The sequence below is a fragment of the Bos indicus x Bos taurus genome, chromosome X (assembly GCF_003369695.1).
Source record: "Bos indicus x Bos taurus breed Angus x Brahman F1 hybrid chromosome X, Bos_hybrid_MaternalHap_v2.0, whole genome shotgun sequence".
Classification (NCBI taxonomy): Eukaryota; Metazoa; Chordata; class Mammalia; order Artiodactyla; family Bovidae; genus Bos; species Bos indicus x Bos taurus.
The window spans coordinates 104,100,139-104,119,342 of NC_040105.1; the positions used below are offsets into that span (position 1 = coordinate 104,100,139).

The following is a 19,204-nucleotide window of genomic DNA, read 5'->3' on the forward strand; positions in this document are numbered from 1 at the left end:
AGTACGTAAAAATGTGAGAATAGTTTTGAACCCAGGGATAGGTGGAAGACCTTTTAAGAACATAATAAAGTCTAAATCACCCTAAACAGACCGGTAGAAATGTGGATTTGGAGGACACTGCTGGTAAGGGCTCAGAAGAAGGATAGGAAAATATTATTGGAAAATAGAGGAAGGGGAAGTCATTGTTTTATAGCTGCAGAGAGCTTAGCAGAATTGACACTTGCAATTATGTAGAAAGTACTTTCAAGTGATAAATATTTAGCTATTGACTAAAAAAAAAATGAAAGTTATGTTTTATTCAGGACCCTTACTGAGAAATAGAGTTCAGAAGACAGCCTCTCAAATAGCTTTGAGGAAGTGTTCCAAAGACGTAATGGAGGAGCCAGGATATATAGGAGTTTTTGCTGGGAAAAAAAAAAAAAAAAGTAGTTGAACATCAAAATATTGTTGCTAATCACAAAAAATACAGACATCTCAAGTTAAGGATATTAGTGATTTTCTATGTATGGGAAGATGCAGGAGTCTGGGCTCATTGAAATCATTCCTTGATATGTCGTTTAACTTACCTAGGGCCAGTATCTTGTTTTTCTCCAAACTGAATTCCCCTCAGGGTGCTGCAGTAACTGATGGCAGGCAGCATTGTTTACATGAATGGCATGCAACATTTTAGGGGTTTGTTGTCCACATAGTTAAGAAGATTTTCAAACAAACTGTTCAAGGCACAGCATGGTTTTTCTTGTAACTTATAGTAAAATGCAAAAGAAAGATAAAATTGAGGGAAGAAGTGTTAGATCAAAAAGAAGCAGGATCTGATGATTTTGGAAATAACCTATGGGAATGTCAAAAGACAATAAATTAAGAGATTTACTGTAAGGAAAATGTGCTCCAGAGAAAAGGCTGAGGGTGACTACTTTCCTGAAGCCCCAGAAAGATCAAATATCAAAGTATTTAGTCACATAAAAGGGTCTTTAAAAAGATTAAGAGTGTGCCTCACAGATCCTTTAAATTGTATCAGAGGACCACTTGGAAGTTTAAAGTCATTCTCTCTCATCCATCTTAGCTGGAGCCAGAATTACAGAAGGGATTATCCTGAAAAGAGCAGTGAGTTTGTCCTTTGTGTAAAGGAATGAATCCCTCTGAAATAAATAGTATGCTCACAAAGTTCTTAAGAAATTAATATAGTAGAAACACTGCCAGCTTAGAATAAAAGAGACAGACACAATTAAAAATAAAAAGTATCTCTTAGACCCCAAAAATTCTACTGGCAGAAAGCAGTCTGAGCTGCAAATAAATGCTACTTTACATGAAAAATGAAGGATGAATCAGAAGCAGAAATAAAACTCCTGCAAGGACAGAGCCAAGAGGCAGGCAGAATTACCCCAAGTCCTTGAAACTGACCAAGGGATTTTGGCTGGAGTTTGCCTGTCTGGATTACATAACTGCCTTGAAGCAGTAACTGTTTTCAGCTTCTATTCCTCCTCATTTATTTTTATTTTTTTATTTTTTTTATTCCCCCTCATTTAAACTGAGATGTCTATTGCTGTCATCTTATGCTTTTCCCATCATTGTATATTGGGTGTTGTATTAGTCTTCCCGACCCAGTGATTGAACCCTCATCTCTTATGTTTCCTGCTTTGGCACGCAAGTTCTTTACCAATAACGCCAGCTGGGAAGCCCATTGTATTAGTCAGGATTCTCCAAATATAAAACAGAACCAGTACAATGTGTTATTCAATATATACATATATATAATATATATTATATTATATACAGTATTTGAACATTCTTTAACAAGGCCTTTCTTTGGGATTGAACTGAAAACTGACATTTTCCAGTCCATGTGGCCACTGATGAGTTTTCCAGATTTGCTGGCATATTGAGTGCAGTACTTTCACAGCATTATATTTTAGGATTTGAAGTAGCTCAACTGGAATATCATCACCTCCACTAGCTATGTTTGTAGTCATGCTTCCTAAGGCCCACTTGACTTTGCATTCCAGAATATCTGGCTATAGGTGAGTGATCACACCATCATGGTTATCTAGGTCATGAAGATCCTTTTTGTTTACTTCTTCTGTGTATTCTTCCCACCTCTTCTTAATATCTTCTGCTTCTGTTAGCTCCATAATATTTCTGTCCTTTATTATGCTCATCTTTGCATGAAATGTTTCCTTAATCTCTAATTTTCTTGAAGAGATCTTTAACTTTCCCATGCAAATGTTTTCCTCTGTTTCTCTGCATTGATAGTTGAGGAAGGCTCTCTTATCTCTTCTTGATATTCTTTGGAACTCTGCATTAAAATGGGCATATCTTTCCTCTTCGCCTTTGCTTTAGTGTCTCTTCTTTTCTCAGCTATTTCTAAGCTCTCTTCAGACAACAATTTTGCCGTTGTGCATTTCTTTTTCTTGTGGATGGTCTTGATTGCTGCCTCCTGTAAATTGGCACCCTGTCTATCAGATCTAATCCCTTGAATCTATCTATCACTTCCACTGTATAATCATAAGGGATTTTCTTCAATTTAATTCTAAATTTAAGGTTAGCTTTCATTCCAATCCCAAAGGAAAAAAAAAAAAAGTCAAAGAATGTTGAAACAATAGCAAAATTGCACTCATCTCACATGCTAGCAAAGTAATGCTCAAAATTATCCAAGTCAGGCTTCAACAGTATGTGAACCATGAACTTCCAGATGTTCAAGCTGGATTTAGAAAAGGCAGAGGAACCAGAGAACAAATTGTCAGCATCTGTTGGATCATTGAGAAAGCAAGAGAGTTCCAGAAAAACAGCTACTTCTGCTTTATTGACTATGCCAAAGCCTTTGACTGTGTAGATCACAACAAACTGTGGAAAATTCTTAAAAAATTGAGAATACCAGACCATCTTACCTGCCTCTTGAGAAATCTGTATGCAGGTCAAGATGGAACAGTTAGAACTGGACATGGAACAACAGACTGTTTCCAAATCGGGGAGGGAGTACGCCAAGGCTGTATATTGCACCCTGTTTATTTAACTTATATGCAGAGTACATCATGAGAAACGCTGGACTGGATGAAGTGCAAGCTGAAATCAAAATTGCCAGGGGAAATATCAGATGACACCAGAAAGTGAAAAACTAAAGAGCCTCTTGATGAAAGTGAAACAGGAGGGTAAAAAAGTTGGCTTAATACTCAACATTCAGAAAACTAGGATCATGGCATCCTGTTCCATCACTTTATGGCAAATAGATGGAGAAACAGTGGAAACAGTGACAGACTTTACTTTTGGGGGCTCCAATATTACTGCAGATGGTAACTGCTACCATGAAATTAATAAAACACTTGCTCCTTGGAAGAAAAACTATGACCAACCTAGACAGCATATTAAACAGCAGAGGCATTATTTTACCAACAAAAGCCCATCTATTCAAAGCTATGGCTTTTCCAGTAGTCATGTGTGGATGTAAAGAAAGCTGAGTGCTGAAGAATTGATGCTTTTGAACTGTGGTGTTGGAGAAGACTCTTGAGAGTCCCTTGGACTGCAAGGAGATCCAACCAGTCCATCCTAAAGGAAATCAGTCCTGAATATTCATTGAAAGGACTGATGCTGAAGCTTAAGTTCCAATACTCTGGCCACCTCATGCAAAGAATTAACTCATTTGAAAAGACCCTGATGCTGGGAAAGATTGAAGGCAGGAGGAAAAGGCGATGACAGAGGATAAGATGGTTGGTTTGCATCACTGATGCAATGGACATGTGTTTGAGTAGACTCTGGGTGTTAGTGATGGACAGGGAGGCCTGGCGTGTTTCAGTCAATGGAGTCACAAGGAGTCTGCCACAACTGACTGACTGAACGGCTGACTTACTGACTGATTATATATATATATATATATATATATATATATATATATATATATATATTTGTATTTTATATATAAACATATTTTAATATCATATATATTTTAGTATATATATTAGTATTTATATATTTTTTAGTTGATATATATATTTGTTTTATATGTGTGTGTGTATATATATATATATATATATCCATGGTGGTTAAGATAGTAAAGAATATGACTACAGTGTGGGAGACCTAGGTTTGATCCCTGGGTTGGTAAGATCCCCTGAAGAAGGAAATGGCTACCCACTCCAGTATTCTTGCCTGGGGAATCCCATCAACAGAGGCAGACTACAGTCCATGGGGTCACAAAGAGTCTGACACGACTGAGCCGCTAAGAATAGCACACAGCATATATATATATATATATATATATATATATATATATATATGGCATATCAATGCCTCTATCTATATGAATATATATATATATATATATATATATTGGTTCAGTTAAGGTCACACACACAATTAACCATCACAGGTGTATGTGGACCATTGAAAATTTCGTATGGACTTTGGTGGGAATGTAAAATATTCAGTCATTTGGAGAAAGACTGTGGTAATTTCTTTAAAGCTACACATGTACCTAGGCAACTCACTCCAGTAATCTTGCCTGGAAAATCCCATGCATGGAGGAGCCTGGTAGGCTGCAGTCCATGGGGTCATGAAGAGTCAGACACTTACTGAGTGACTTAACTTTCACTTTTCACTTTTATGCATTGGAGAAGGAAATGGCAACCCACTCCAGTGTTCTTGACTGGAGAATCCCAGGGATGGTGGAGCCTGGTGGGCTGCCGTCTGTGGGGTCGCACAGAGTCAGACACGACTGAAGCGACTTAGCAGCAGCAGCAGCAGCAGGCATTTAAGTAAAAGAAAAAGAGACACATTTACACAATGGCCTGCACATGAATGTTTATAGTAGTTTTATTCACTGTAGTGAAAAACAAAAGGAAATAATTTTGATATGTTCTGCTATGATCTATATGTGACCTCTATTCTCAAATTCATATATTGAAATCCTAGTGCTGAAAATGATTAAATTAGGACATGAGACACTTTGAAAGTGCACAGGTCAGGAATATAGAGCCCTTTGAATGGGATTAATTCTCATATAAGTGATCCTATGGGCTTTACCACTAGCACATGTGGTGCTATCAGTAAAGAACTCATCTGCTAATTCAGGAGACATAAGAGACATGGGTTTGATCCCTGGGTCTGGAAGATTCCCTGGAGGAGGGCATGGCAATCCACACCCATATTCTTGCCTGGAGAATCCCATGGACAGAGGAGCCTGGCGGGCTACAGTCCATGAGGTCACAAAGAGTCAGACACAACTGAAGCAAATTAGCATGCACACACACAAGAGATCCCACACAACTCTCTAGCTGCTTCCACTATATGAGATCACACTAATAATATGGCAGTCTGCAAACTGAAAGAGGAGCTTCACCAGAACTTGACCATGCTATCACCATAATATTAGATCTCCAGCCTCCAGAATAGTGAAAAATAAATATCTAAACACCTAGCCTGTGTTATTTGGTTATAGCAGCCTGAACAGATTAATATATGTGGTTAAGAGTGAAACAAAGTATGATATATCTACAAATAGAAAAAAAAAAACTCAGTAATAAAATAAATGACCAATTGTTAAGCAAAATAACATGAATTAATGTCAAAAGTACTTTGCCAACAAAGGTCCATCTAGTCAAGGCTATGGTTTTTCCAGTGGTCATGTATGGATGTGAGAGTTGGACTGTGAAGAAAGCTAAGCACTGAAGAATTGATGCTTTTGAACTATGGTGTTGGAGAAGACTCTTGAGAGTCCCTTGGACTGCAAGGAGATCCAACCAGTCCATTCTAAAGGAGATCAGTCCTGGGTGTTCATTGGAAGCACTGATGCTAAAGCTGAAACTCCAAAACTTTGGCCACCTCATGTGAAGAGTTAACTCACTGGAAAAGACCCTCATGCTGGGAGGGATTGGGGGCAGGCGGAGAAAGGCATGACAGAGGATGAGATGGTTGGATGGCATCACCGACTCGATGGACATGAGTTTGAGTAAACTCCGGGAGTTGGTGATGGACAGGGAGGCCTTGTGTGCTGCAATTCATGGGGTCACAAAGAGTTGGACATGACTGAGCGACTGAACTGAACTGAACTGAACTGAATGTCAAAAGTGTTATGCAAAGTGAAAGAAGCCACACAAAAATAACTACATAACATATAGCTTCACTCATTGGTCATTCTGGAAAAGGTCACACTGAAATAGAGCAGGATCCTATGGTCCTTGCCTCTCATGTCCTTCACTTGCCTTTTGTCTGTGGAAAAGCTTTAGCCAAAGAATGAGTTTAATCAGAGAACTGAGAAAAATATACAAACAAAGGAAAACAATCAAAGATGACCAAATAATAATAATGTAGTCACTTATAGTCAAGAACATTTAGTTCTTGTCAAGAACTATAGATAATATTGTAAGCCATATCTTGGGATCTGTCCTTTAGATATTGAAACCCCCCTCTAGGTGGAAGAAGTTAACTACATGATGACCAGACTGTAGCCATGACATAAGCTGGCCACAATTCTGAGAACTGGCCTCAATAAAATGGGAATAAAACAACTATGGAACTGAAGATTAATTGTACTTAAAGCAGTTAACATGAGGCTGGTCAGATTGCCAATGATCAATTTCAAGATTATTGTCAGAGCTGACTATACTCTTTCTACATATAGCCCCCTCCCTCAGGCTATAAAAGCTCTTGTCCACTGATAGTCAATGGGAAGAGCCAACTTCTGAATGAGTCCCTCCCACCTATAGTGGCTGGCATTCAAAATAAAGCAAGTTTCCTTTCCAACAACCTGGCCTCTTTATTGTTTTTTGTGTGGTGAGCAGTTGGACCCCACTTTCTGTTACACTATTATACATTAGTCTGTCTTAGTTAAGTGAAAAAAGAGACTCCCTGGCTTTGAAGTAGAGGAGTAGTTTGGTCCATAGCAATATAGGACTGATATTCAGATAAACATAGACTTAGTTCAGTTTTTTTTTTTTTTTTTTTAAGTTTTCTGCATTTATCCAGCTATTTAATCTTTCTCTTCTTTTTCTTTCCTTCATGCCCATCTGGAATTCCATCTGTTTCCATCTGGTGTCTTCAGCTTGAAAAACTTCTTTTAGCATTTCTTATAGGGTATGAAGATCTCCTGGAGAAGGAAATGGCAACCCACTCCAGTATCCTTGCCTGGAAAATCTCAGGAGCCTGGTGAGCTGCAGTCCATGGGGTCGCAAAGAGTCGAGCACGACTGAGGGACTCTTACTTACTTACTATAGGGTATGTAGCTCAGTTGGTAAAGAATCTGCCTGCGGTGCAGGAGACCCGGGTTCGATTCCTGGGTTGGGAAGATCTCCTGGAGAAGGAAATGGCAACCCACTCCATTATCCTTGCCTGGAAAATCTCATGGACAGAGGAGTCTGGTGGGCTGTAGTCCATGGGGTCACAAAGAGTCGGGCACGACTGAGCGACTAACACTTATTTACTTACTTATATCTACTGGAGACAAATTGTTTTATATTTCATCTGTCTCAAAATGTCTTTATCTTCTTTCATTAAAAAATAACTACTGAATTATAATTTTATACAATAAAATGGATCTATTTAATTTTATAGTGTAATTATTTTAACATATGTATACAGCCATGCATATAACGCCTTAAGCAAGGTATAATACTTTTTCATCATGCCAAAATTTTCCACATACCCCTTTCCATTAAATCTCTGCTTCACATCCCAGGAAGCAGGCAACACTAATTTACTTTCTATGAATAGATTACAATCATCTTTCCTAGAGTTTTATATAAGTGATATCTTAGAGCATATTCTCTTTTGTGCTTGGTAAATAGTGATTCTAAAGGTCATACATTTTATTGTGTATGTCAGAAGTCTGTTAATTTGTATTATTGAGTAGTGTTCCTTTGTGTGGATATACCACAATTTATCTACTCTCTTGTTGATGGATATTTGGGTAGTTTTCTGTTTTTCCCTATTAGGATTAAAACTACTATTAACAGTCATGAGCAAGTTTACTGTGGATTTATGTTTCATACATCTTGGATAAGTACCTAAGAATTGAATTGCTAAGTCATAGGTAAATGTATGTTTAGACTAAGAGATGAATGGATGAATTTCCAAAATAGTTGCACTATATTTTATTATCATAAACATTATCATGAGAGACTCAGTTGCTCCATATACTTGTTATCAGATGGTTTTTTCTAGTATTTTTTATTTCAACTTTTCTAGTGTGTACTAGGGTCATGTCATTTTAGTTTTATGTTTCCCTGATGACTAATAATGCTAACCACTGTGGAAGGCAGAATAATGATATCCCAAAAATATCCACATCCTAATCCCTGGAATTTATGCTACCTTACATGGCAAAGGGGATGGAACAGGTGTGATTATCGATTAAGGACCTTGATATGAGATTATTTTGGATTAGTTAGGTGAGTCCAATTTAATTGCTGAGTCCTTAAAATTGTAGAATCTTTCCCAGCTGAGGTCAGGGTTAGAGGGAGATATGAAGGCTGTTGACTTTGAAGATGTAGAAGTGGGCTATGCATCAATTAATGTGGGAGTCTTTAAATGCTGAAAAAATGGGTGGGGGAGTCTTTCCTAGAGTCTCTAGAAAGGAGTGCAGCCCTGTGTATACATATTAATTTCAGCCCAAGGAGACCCATGTCAGTTTCTAAACCTACAAATTTGTAAGATAATAAATATGTTGCTTTAAACCACTAAATTTCTGGTCATTTCATATAGCAGTAATAGAAAACTAATGCAAACATGTTTTACTGTGCTTATTTGCTATCCATAGATCTTTGATTAGGTGTCTATTCAAATATTTTATTCAAATACTAGATTGTTTGAATTTTTATAATTGAATTGTATAATTACTAGACACAAGTTATTTGTCAAACATATGGCATTTGTTTCCTGTTGGTGAATAAGTTATCACACACTTAAATTTATAAAAATTTATTACCTCACAATGTTCACAGGACAGGAGTCTGTGGATGGTTTAACTGGGTCTTCTTTCAGGCTATAATTAAGGTGCTGAATGGAACTGTGATTTCCATCAGAGTGTTGGTTGTTGGAAGAATTTATTTCCTGACTGAGGTTCCTATTTCCTTGCTAGCTATCTTCCAGGGACCACTTTCTGTGCTTATAAAATATTCATTGTTCTTTGTCATGTAGCTTCCCTATTAGGCAGTTTAAAACATATACATTTTATTTCTTTCAGGTAAGTAAGAGCAGGTCTACTGTTGCTTTTTGTTTCTTTTAAAGATTTAACCAACTTATTATATCTGACCAACCCAGGATAGCCTTCCTTTGGTTTAACTCAGAATGAATTAATCAGTAACTTACCTATGGAAATGATACCCACTGATATATATTTGTTTATCCTACACATAAAGGAAGTTGATTATACAAGGGAGTACAGCAGGGGATGAGAATGAAAGGGGCAGCATTTCAGAACGTTGCCAATCACAAGGATGTATTGCAAAGACTTCCTCTCAATCGATGATTTCTTTTTCCATTTTAAAATGCCGTCATTCAAGGAGTAGACTTTTTAAAACATTATTGAGGTATAATTGACATATTATATTAATTTAAAATATAAAATGTGACTCAATATTTGTATATTTTGTTAAATGACTATCACAATCAGTTCAGTTCAGTCAGTCAGTTGTGCCCTGCTCTTTGCAATCCCATGAACTTCAGCACACCAGGCTTTCCTGTCCATCACCAACTCCTGGAGCTTGCTCAAACTCATGTCCATCGAGACAGTGATGCTATCCAACCATCTCATCTTCTGTCATCCCCTTCTCCTCCTACCTTCAATCTTTCCTAACATCAGGGTCTTTTCCAATGAGTCGGTTCTTTGCAGCAGGTGGCCAACATATTGGAGTTCAGCATCAGTACTTCTTATGAATATTTAGGACTAATTTCCTTTAGGATGGATTGGTTTGATCTCCTTGCAGTCCAACTCTCAAGAGTCTTCTCCAACACCACAGTTCAAAAGCGTCAACCCTTCGGTGCTCAGCTTTCTTTATAGTTCAACCCTCACATCCATACTTGACTACTGGAAAAACCGTAGCTTTGACTAGATGGACATTTGTCAGCAAAGTAATGTCTCTGCTTTTTAATATGCTATCTAGGTTGGTCATAACTCTTCTTCCAAGGAGCAAACATCTTTTAATTTCATGGCTGCAGTCACCATCTGCAGTGACCATCTGCAGTGATTTTAGAATCAAAGAAAATAAAGTCTGTCACCATTTCCATCCTTGCACTATTTGCCATAAAGTGATGGGACCGGATGCCATGATCTTAGTTTTTGATTGTTGAGTTTTAAGCCAGCATTTTCACTCTCCTCTTTCATGGTTCAACTTGTAAAGAATCCACCTGCGATGAGGGAGACCTGGGTTCGATCCCTGGGTTGGGAATATTCCCTGGAGAAGGGAAAGGCTAACCATGCCAATATTCTAGCCTAGAAAATTCCATGTACTGTATAGTTCATGGGGTCATAAAGAGTCAGACACGACTGAGCAACTTTCACTATTAACTTTAGTCACCATGATGTACATTGCATTTCTATGATTTCTTTATTTTATAACTGAAAGTTTAAAACATTTGACTCCATTCACACAATTCTCCCAGCCCTCAGCCCTGCTGCCACACAATCTATTCTCTGTATATAAGAACATTTTTAAAGAAATTATCAGAGTTTACATGCAACTGAGGACGTGATGTATGCCTTTATCAGCCTAACATTTAACTTAACATAATGCCCTCAAAGTCCATTTACATTGTTGTGATGTCCTTCTTTCAATGGCTAAATAATATTCCATTGTCTGTGTGTGTGTGTGTACACCATATTTTTATATTCATTCATCTTTAATTGATATAAATTTTTCCATACCCTGGCTATTAGAAATAATGTAGCAATAAACATGGGGGTATTATAACTTTTTGATAGTGTTTATTTTTTTTTAATACCGAGAAATAAAATTGCTGGATCACATGGAAGCTACATTTTTAATTTTTGAGGAACTTCTATACTGGTTTCCCATAACTGCTCTGTTTTATTCCTACCCACAGTGCACAAGTTTTCCCTTTTCTCCACACCTTTGCCAATACTTATTGTCACTTATGTTTTTTTCAGTGTCTATAGTTAATTTTATTTTAATATAATTTAAGCACATATCATTTAGAAAATAACAAGAAAAATTTATGTACTAGAGTTGATGCCATTACATTTGGACAAAGCTGGCAAGTTCCTGCTACTAGCATAGCTCAGGAGGCAACACCAAGGTGACCTAATATATTGGAATAAATGTTGTGGCTTTTGGCCCACAGTTTGATAGCTCTCAGGGTTAACCTGAAGTTGTCAGTGTTTGGCACTAGATGTAAAATTTCATTGGTTACTGTGCAATCGTTAAGACTTCTTATACATATCTAAATTTTTAAGCAGACTGTCATATTTTAAGTCCAAGTCTTCTGGAATAGTCTGAAGTGCTAATCTTGCAAACAAAATATCAGTCTCTATCCCATCGAACAGTTTGATAACTGGTACAAATGCCTCTTCAACAGCTCTTAAATCTTTTATTTCTCCCTGTAATTTCAACTTAACATAGAATGAGGAGAAAAAGTCACTTTGATCAACATGTGTTGGTGTAACACACAATGCATCAATATTGGTGTCTTTTCTATGTACTCCTGTTCTATAAGATCCAGATATAAACATTTTCCCACCAACATGTTCAATTACAGATTGTGGAAGATTCTTGCTTTTACTGATTTCTCTTATCCACTCTTACCAGGTTAACTTTCCCAAAATTAAAATCCTGCACTGAAGTTCCTCTTATTCTTCAAAAATCTGAAAAGTCTTCAGAATCTCTACTAGTTTCTGTGTAAGTAGGCAGTCAGTCTCCTTGGGGGCTGCTAATCTGAAGGGATTAGAAACTGGGAAGGCCATTGACTCCTGCACTGGCACCCAGTCATACCCTGTCCCCCTAGTCTGCTACTGCAGCCATACTCTGGGCATGACCCACTGAGGCGGGAAGGAAGGGTGTGGGCTGAGTCAGCCCCGTGCCCAACCTCACTCTAACTTAGGACTAAAGTATTTTATTTTAAAATAAAAGTGTTGATTTCAAAATTTGCTAATTGCCTTTTTACTAGAGGCACTATAATGTATCATTCAATCCAGAACACTTAAAAATTATATATAACTCAAACAAACACACACACATATTTAATATAGCATCTTAAGTGCATAGGTTGTGAATATTTACATATATCTGGGTGCATCTAAGTAACTGACACACAAAAGAAGGTTCAGTTCAGTTCACTTCAGTTGCTCAGTTGTGTCCGATTCTTTGTGACCCCATGAACCGCAGCACACCAGGCCTCCCTGTCCATCACCAACTCCCGGAGTTTACACAAACTCGTGTCCATTGAGTCGGTAATGCCATCCAACCATCTCATCCTCTGTCATCCCCTTTTCCTCCCTCCATCAATCGTTCCCAGCATCGGGGTCTTTTCAAAGAGGCAGCTCTTCGCGTCAAGTGGCCAAAGTATTGGAGTTTCAGCTTCAACATCAATCCTTCCAATGAACACCCAGGACTGATCTCCTTTAGGATGGACTGGTTGGATCTCCTTGAAGTCCAAGGGAATCTCAAGAGTCTTCTCCAGCACCACAGTTCAAAAGCATCAAAGCTCACCTAATTGTGCTGAGACAGAAGGCATAATCAGGACTGACTGTTTCCCTGTAAATTATTAGTGCTAGATTGTATCACATCAGGAAACACATTTCTTCTTGTACCATGCCTGGTGATGTTAAGATTGAATACCTGATGTTCATGGATTGGAAGAATCAATATAGTGAAAATGAGTATACTACCCAAAGCAATCTATAGATTCAATGCAATCCCTATCAAGCTATCAACGGTATTTTTCAGAAAATTAGAACAAATAATTTCACAATTTGTATGGAAATACAAAAAACCTTGAATAGCCAAAGCAATTTTGAGAAAGAAGAATGGAACTGGAGGAATTAACCTGCCTGACTTCAGGCTATACTACAAAGCAACTGTAATCAAGCCAGTATAGTACTGGCACGAAGAGAAACATAGATCAATGAAACAAAATAGAAAGCCCAGAGATAAATCCACGCACCTATGGACACCTTATCTTTGACAAAGGAGTCAAGAATATATAATGGAAAAAAGACAATCTCTTTAACAAGTAGTGCTGGGAAAACTGGTTAACCACTTGTAAAAGAATTAAACTAGAACACTTTCTAACACCATACACAAAAATAAACTCAAAATGGATTAAAGACCTACATGTAAGACCAGAAACTATAAAACTCCTAGAGGAAAACATAAGCAAAACACTCTCTGACATAAACCACAGCAGGATCCTCTATGAGCCACCTCCTAGAGTAATGGCAATAAAAGCAATAAACAAATGGGACCTAATTAAACTTAAAAGCTTTTGCACAACAAAGGAAACTATAAGCAAGGTGAAAATACAGCCTTCAGAATGGAAGAAAATAATATCAAACAAAGCAACTGACAAAGAATTAATCTCAAAAATATACAAGCAACTCCTGCAGCTCAATTCCAGAAAAATAAACCACCCAATCAAAAAATAGCCCAAAGAACTAAACAGACATTTCTCCAAAGAAGACATACAAATGGCTCACAAACACACGAAAAGATGCTCAACATCACTCATTATCAGAGAAATGAAAATCAAAACCACAATGAGGTACCATTTCACGCCAGTCAGAATGGCTGCTATCAAAAAGTCTACAAATGATAAATGCTGGAGAGGGTGTGGAGAAAAAGAAACCCTCTTACACTGTTGGTGGGAATGCAAATTAGTACAGCCACTATGGAGAACAGTGTGGAGATTCCTTAAAAAACTGGAAATAGAACTGCCATACGACCCAGCAATCCCACTGCTGGGCATACACACTGAGGAAACCAGAATTGAAAGAGACACATGTACTCCAATGTTCATAGGAGCACTGTTTCCAATAGTCAGGACATGGAAGCAACTTAGATGTTCATCAGCAGACAAATGGATCAGAAATCTGTGGTACATATACACAATGGAATATTACTCAGCTATTAAAAATAGTGCATTTGAATCAGTTCTAATGAGGTGGATGAAACTTGAGCCTATTATACAGAGTGAAGTACTTTGGAAAGAAAAACACCAATACAGTATATTAACACATATATATGGAATTTAGAAAGATGGTAATGATGACCCTATATGCAAGACAACAAAAGAGACACATATGTAAAGAACAGACTGTTGGACTCTGTGGGAGTAGGCGAGGGTGGGATGATTTGAGAAAATAGCATTGAAACATGTATATTATCATATGTGAAACAGATCACCAGTCCAGGTTTTATGCATGAGGCAAGGTGCTCAGGGCTGGTGCACTGGGATGACCCTTATGGATGGGATGGGGAGGGAGGTGGGAGGGAGGGTCAGGATGGGAAACACATGTACACCCATGGCTGATTCATGTGAATGTATGGAAAAACCACCACAATACTACAAAGTAATTAGCCTCCAATTAAAATAAAAAATAAAAAAAATTGAATTCCTGGTTAAGGTGTACATGACCAAATTTCAATTTTTGTCTATAAATGCCTTCTTGTCCAATGTATCAATTTACTTGAGGCACTTTCAAGCAAATTAATTCCATTCAACGAATTAGTATTTTCAAAATGTCCCCATTTCCTTTCTCCTCTGCTCCTTTAGAGCTGGGCATCTTTGGAGAGACAGTCACTTCTGCTTCTGTTTTCTCTCAGTTCACAGGCTTTCTTTTTTCATGTAGTCTTGTAAGTAGGCTGTGCATCCTGGAAGCAGGAAGCAGGAAGAGAGTGGAGTGGCCCAGAGTTCTGCTGTCTAAAGTCACCATGGAGTTTATTATAGTCACTTCTCTATCATTAATTATAAACATAGCTGTACTCTTTTACAGGTATTATGATTTCACTGCAGTTTTTTTTTTTTTTTTGTTAATACTGTTTTTCTGTGTACACACTCAGTGCAGAGCATATTGTCCTCCAGATATGGGAGTTGAAAATCACCAGCCAGTATTAGGAAAAGTGCCCTCCATTTTCCAGGCACCCAGGCCTGCCCAGTGTGAAACTGTAAACGAACTCAGCCTTCTGTGTTAGCAGGGAGACTTTCCCCATGGACCACATACCACCAGACCTCACAAGTCTCTTGTGATTGTACTGACTACATCTTCAGGGCCCTGGCTGTCATTCTGCTCTAGGCAGCAAACACAGCCTCTGGGTCAGGGGCAGAAGTTGACACAACTCCCTCAAGAGGCCGAGGAGCTCCCTCAAGGGCAGGTGGCCCCTCTGCAGGAAGAGCAGCCCCTTCAGAAGACATCATTTTCTCAACAGAGCATTCCAGTGGTATTTCCCCCTTTTCTATCTTTATTCTTTTCGATAGGAACAGGATCCTGGCCTCCTGAGCTCTGGCAGGAATATTTTTTGATGAGGATAGGCTTATTCACAGGGTCGTTTATATCCATCTAGTTTCCAGCCTTTGATGCTCAGTTTTAACTGCTGGCACCAAGCACAATTGACATCCCTATAGACCAGGTTGACAGGCTGCAGGACAGAAGGTAGAGGGGAGATGGGGATCGGAGTTGGTGTCTTTGGAAATTGTGATGTATCCCTGGATTTAAAGCTGTGCTATTTTTTATCTCTTTTTCTTTTGGTCCCCTGTGCAGAATTTTTTGCTATCTCTGCTTCACCAGAAGTTCCCTCTCCCTCTTCAGCTTCTACTTCTACTCCTATATTCTCCAGACTTCTCTGTGGTGCTGTCCTCCTTGTTTGTGCTCTCCATGCTCAGAAAAGTCAAGGCTGATAAAATGAAGACTCTCCTTACTTTGAAATCTCTGTTATCTTTTTGATAATACCCATTCTAACATGTGTGAGGAAGTATCTCGCTGTGGTTTTTTTTTTTATTATTCCAGTTTTACTGAAATATAATTGACATACAGCACTGTATAAGTTTAAGGTGCATGGCATAATGATTTGATATATATATATCATGGAATGATCACAACAATAAGTTTAATGAATATCCATCATCTTATATAGATACAAAATTAAAGAAATAGAAAAAAACATTTCCTTGTGATGAGTATTCTTAGGATTTACAGGCATAACAACTTTCATATAAAATACACAGCAGTGTTAATTATATTTATCATGTTGCACATTATATCCTCAGTACTTATTTGTCTTATAAGAGGAAGTTTGTTCCTTTTTACTGCCTTCATGCAGTCCCCATTCTTCCCAGATCCTGCCTCTGGTAATCACAAATCTGAACTCTTTTTCTATGAGTTTGTTTGATTGGTTGTTTATTTTTGAATTATAACTAACCAAAACACTTTGTTACTTTGTGCTACACAACATAGTGATTTGATATTTCTATACATTTTGTTCTTTCAGTTGTGTTGTACTTCTTTCAGGATCTTAGTCCCCTGGTCAGGGATTGAATCTGGGCCCTCAGGAATGAAAACATGTAGTCCTAACCACTTGACAACTAGAGAAGTCCCTTCCATACCTTTCTAAATGATCACCTTAGTAAGTCTAGTTATGATCTGTCACCGTATAAAGTTATCATATACTTTTTGACTATATTCTCCCACACTGTACATTTCATAACTGTGACATTTATTTTGCAACAGGAAGTTTGTCTCTCTGAATGTTTCTCACCTATTTATTTCTTGTTCGTACTTTTCTTTCTTTCAACTACATATATGCTCTCTATCAATAATTCTGTTTCTGTTTTGTTTGTTTCTTTGTTCTTAGATTCCACATATAAGTGAAATCATATAGTATTTTTCTTTCTGTCTAACTTATTTCAATTATCAAAATATCCTCTGGGTCCATCTATGTGGTTGCAAATGCAAAATTTCATTCTTAATGGCTGAGTAATGTGTGTGTGTGTGTGTGTGTGTGTGCGCGCACGTGCGTATCACATCTTTATTCATTTATCTGCTGATTGATACTTGGGTTGTTTTCACATCTTGGCTATTTTTAATATTGTTGTGATGAACATAGGGGTGCATATATATTTTCAAATAAATGTTTTCGTTTTCTTTGCATAAATAACCAGGAGTAGAGTTTCAGGATCATATGTTGGTTTTAGTTTTTTGAGGAAACTCCATATTGTTTTCCTTCATGGTGACAGCAATTTACATTTCTACCAATAGTGCACGAGTGTACTCTTTTCTTCTCATCTTTGCCAACACTCATCATTTGTCTTGTTAATAATAGCCATTCTTACAGGTGTAAATCTTTTGTGTTTCCATACAAATTTCAGAATTGCTCTAGTTCAGTGAAAAATGCCATTGGTATTCTGATATGAATTGCATTGAATCTGAATATTGCCTTGAATCATATGGTCATATTATTTCTTCCAATCTATCAACACAGTATATATTTCCATCTCTTTGTATCCTCTTCAATTTCCTTCATCAATGTCATAGTTTTCTGAGTACAGGTTTTAATTCCTTAGACATATAATTAGCTATTTTATACTTTTTGAGACATAAGAGACATGGGTTTAATCCCTGGGTTGGGAAGATATCCTGGAGAAGGAAAATGGCAACCCACTCAATTATTATTGCCTTGAAAAAAACATGGACAGAGGAGTCTGGTGTGCTACAGTCCATGGGGTCACAAAGAGTGGGACACGACTGAAGTGACTTAGCACACACACATTTTATACTTCTGATGCTATTGTAAATGAGATTGTTTTCATAATCTTGCTTTCCGGTAGTTTGTTGTTAGCATATAGAAATGCAAAGTTTCTGGATATTAATTTTGTATGCTATAACTTTACTGAATTTATTATGAGTTTAGAGTTTTTGGTGACATCTTTAGTGTAGTATAACATCTTTATAGTATCAGTTATACTACAGTATACTATGAGTCATTTATATTATAGTATTGTATGCTGCTGCTGCTGCTGTGTCACTTCAATCATGTTCGACTCTGTGCGACCCAATAGATGGCAGCCCACCAGGCTCCCCCGTCACTGGGATTCTCCAGGCAAGAACACTGGAGTGGGTTGCCATTTCCTTCTCCAATGCATGAAAGTGAAAAGTGAAAGTGAAGTCACTCAGTCATGTCCGACTCTTAGTGACCCCATGGACTGCAGCCTACTAGGTTTCTCTCTCCATGGGATTCTCCAGGCAAGAATACTGGAGTGGGTTGCCATTTCCTTCTCCAGGGGAGCTTCCCAACCCAGGGATCAAACCTGGGTCTCCTGCATTGCAGGCAGACGCTTAACCTCTGAGCCACCAGGGAAGGCCTAATAGTATAGATAATGTTATGTTATCTGCAAAAGTGAGAGTTTTCTTTCTTTCTAATTTGGATTAGTTTTGTTTCTTTTTCTTGTCTGATTGCTGTAGTCAGGATATCAAATACTATGTTGAATAAAAATGGCAAATATAGGCATCTTTATTTTAGTCCTGTTCTTAAAGGAAATGGTTTCAACTTTTCACCATTAAATATGTTGTTAATGGTAAGCTTGTCTTCAGTTCAGTGCAGTTCAATTCAGTTGCTCAGTCATATTCAACTCTTTGTGACCCCATGGACTGCAGCATGCCAGGCCTCCCTATTCATCACCAACTCCCACAGTTTACTCAAACTCATGTCCATTGAGTCAGTGATGCCATCCAACCATCTCATTCTCTGTTGTCCCCTTCTCCTCCCACCTTCAATCTTTCCCAACATCAGGGTCTTTTCAAATGAGTCAAATGAGCTTTTCTTACATGGCCTTTTTAATATTTATGTTGTTGTTGCTGTTCATTTGCTAAGTCATGTTCAATTCTTGTGACCCCATGGGATGCAGCATTCCAGGCTCCCCTGTCCTTCACTATGTCCTGGAGTTTGCTCAGATTCACATCTATTGAGTCAGTGATGCTGTCTAACCATTTCATCCTCTCTTGCCCCCTTCTCTTTTTGCCTTCAATCTTTCCCAGTATCGAGATTTTTTCCAATGAGTTGACTCCTTGTAAGAGGTGGCCAAAGTATTAGAGCCTCAGCTTCAGCATCCATCCTTACAATGAATATTCAGGGCTAATAGCCATTAGGATTGACTAGTTTTATCTCCTTGCTATCAAGGGACTCTCAAGAGTCTTCTCCAGCACCAAAATTCAAAAGCATCAATTCTTTGGTGCTTGGTGTTTTTTGTTGTCCAACTTTCACATCCATCTATGACT

General features: G+C 37.9%; 2 pseudogenes; both read right to left on the reverse strand.

Annotated features, from left to right (window-relative positions):
* Nucleotides 1-11,130: 11,130 nt before the first annotated feature.
* On the reverse strand, nucleotides 11,131-11,902 carry LOC113888129 (annotated as a pseudogene).
* Nucleotides 11,903-14,940: 3,038 nt separating this feature from the next.
* Nucleotides 14,941-15,810, reverse strand: LOC113888131 (annotated as a pseudogene).
* Nucleotides 15,811-19,204: the final 3,394 nt, after the last annotated feature.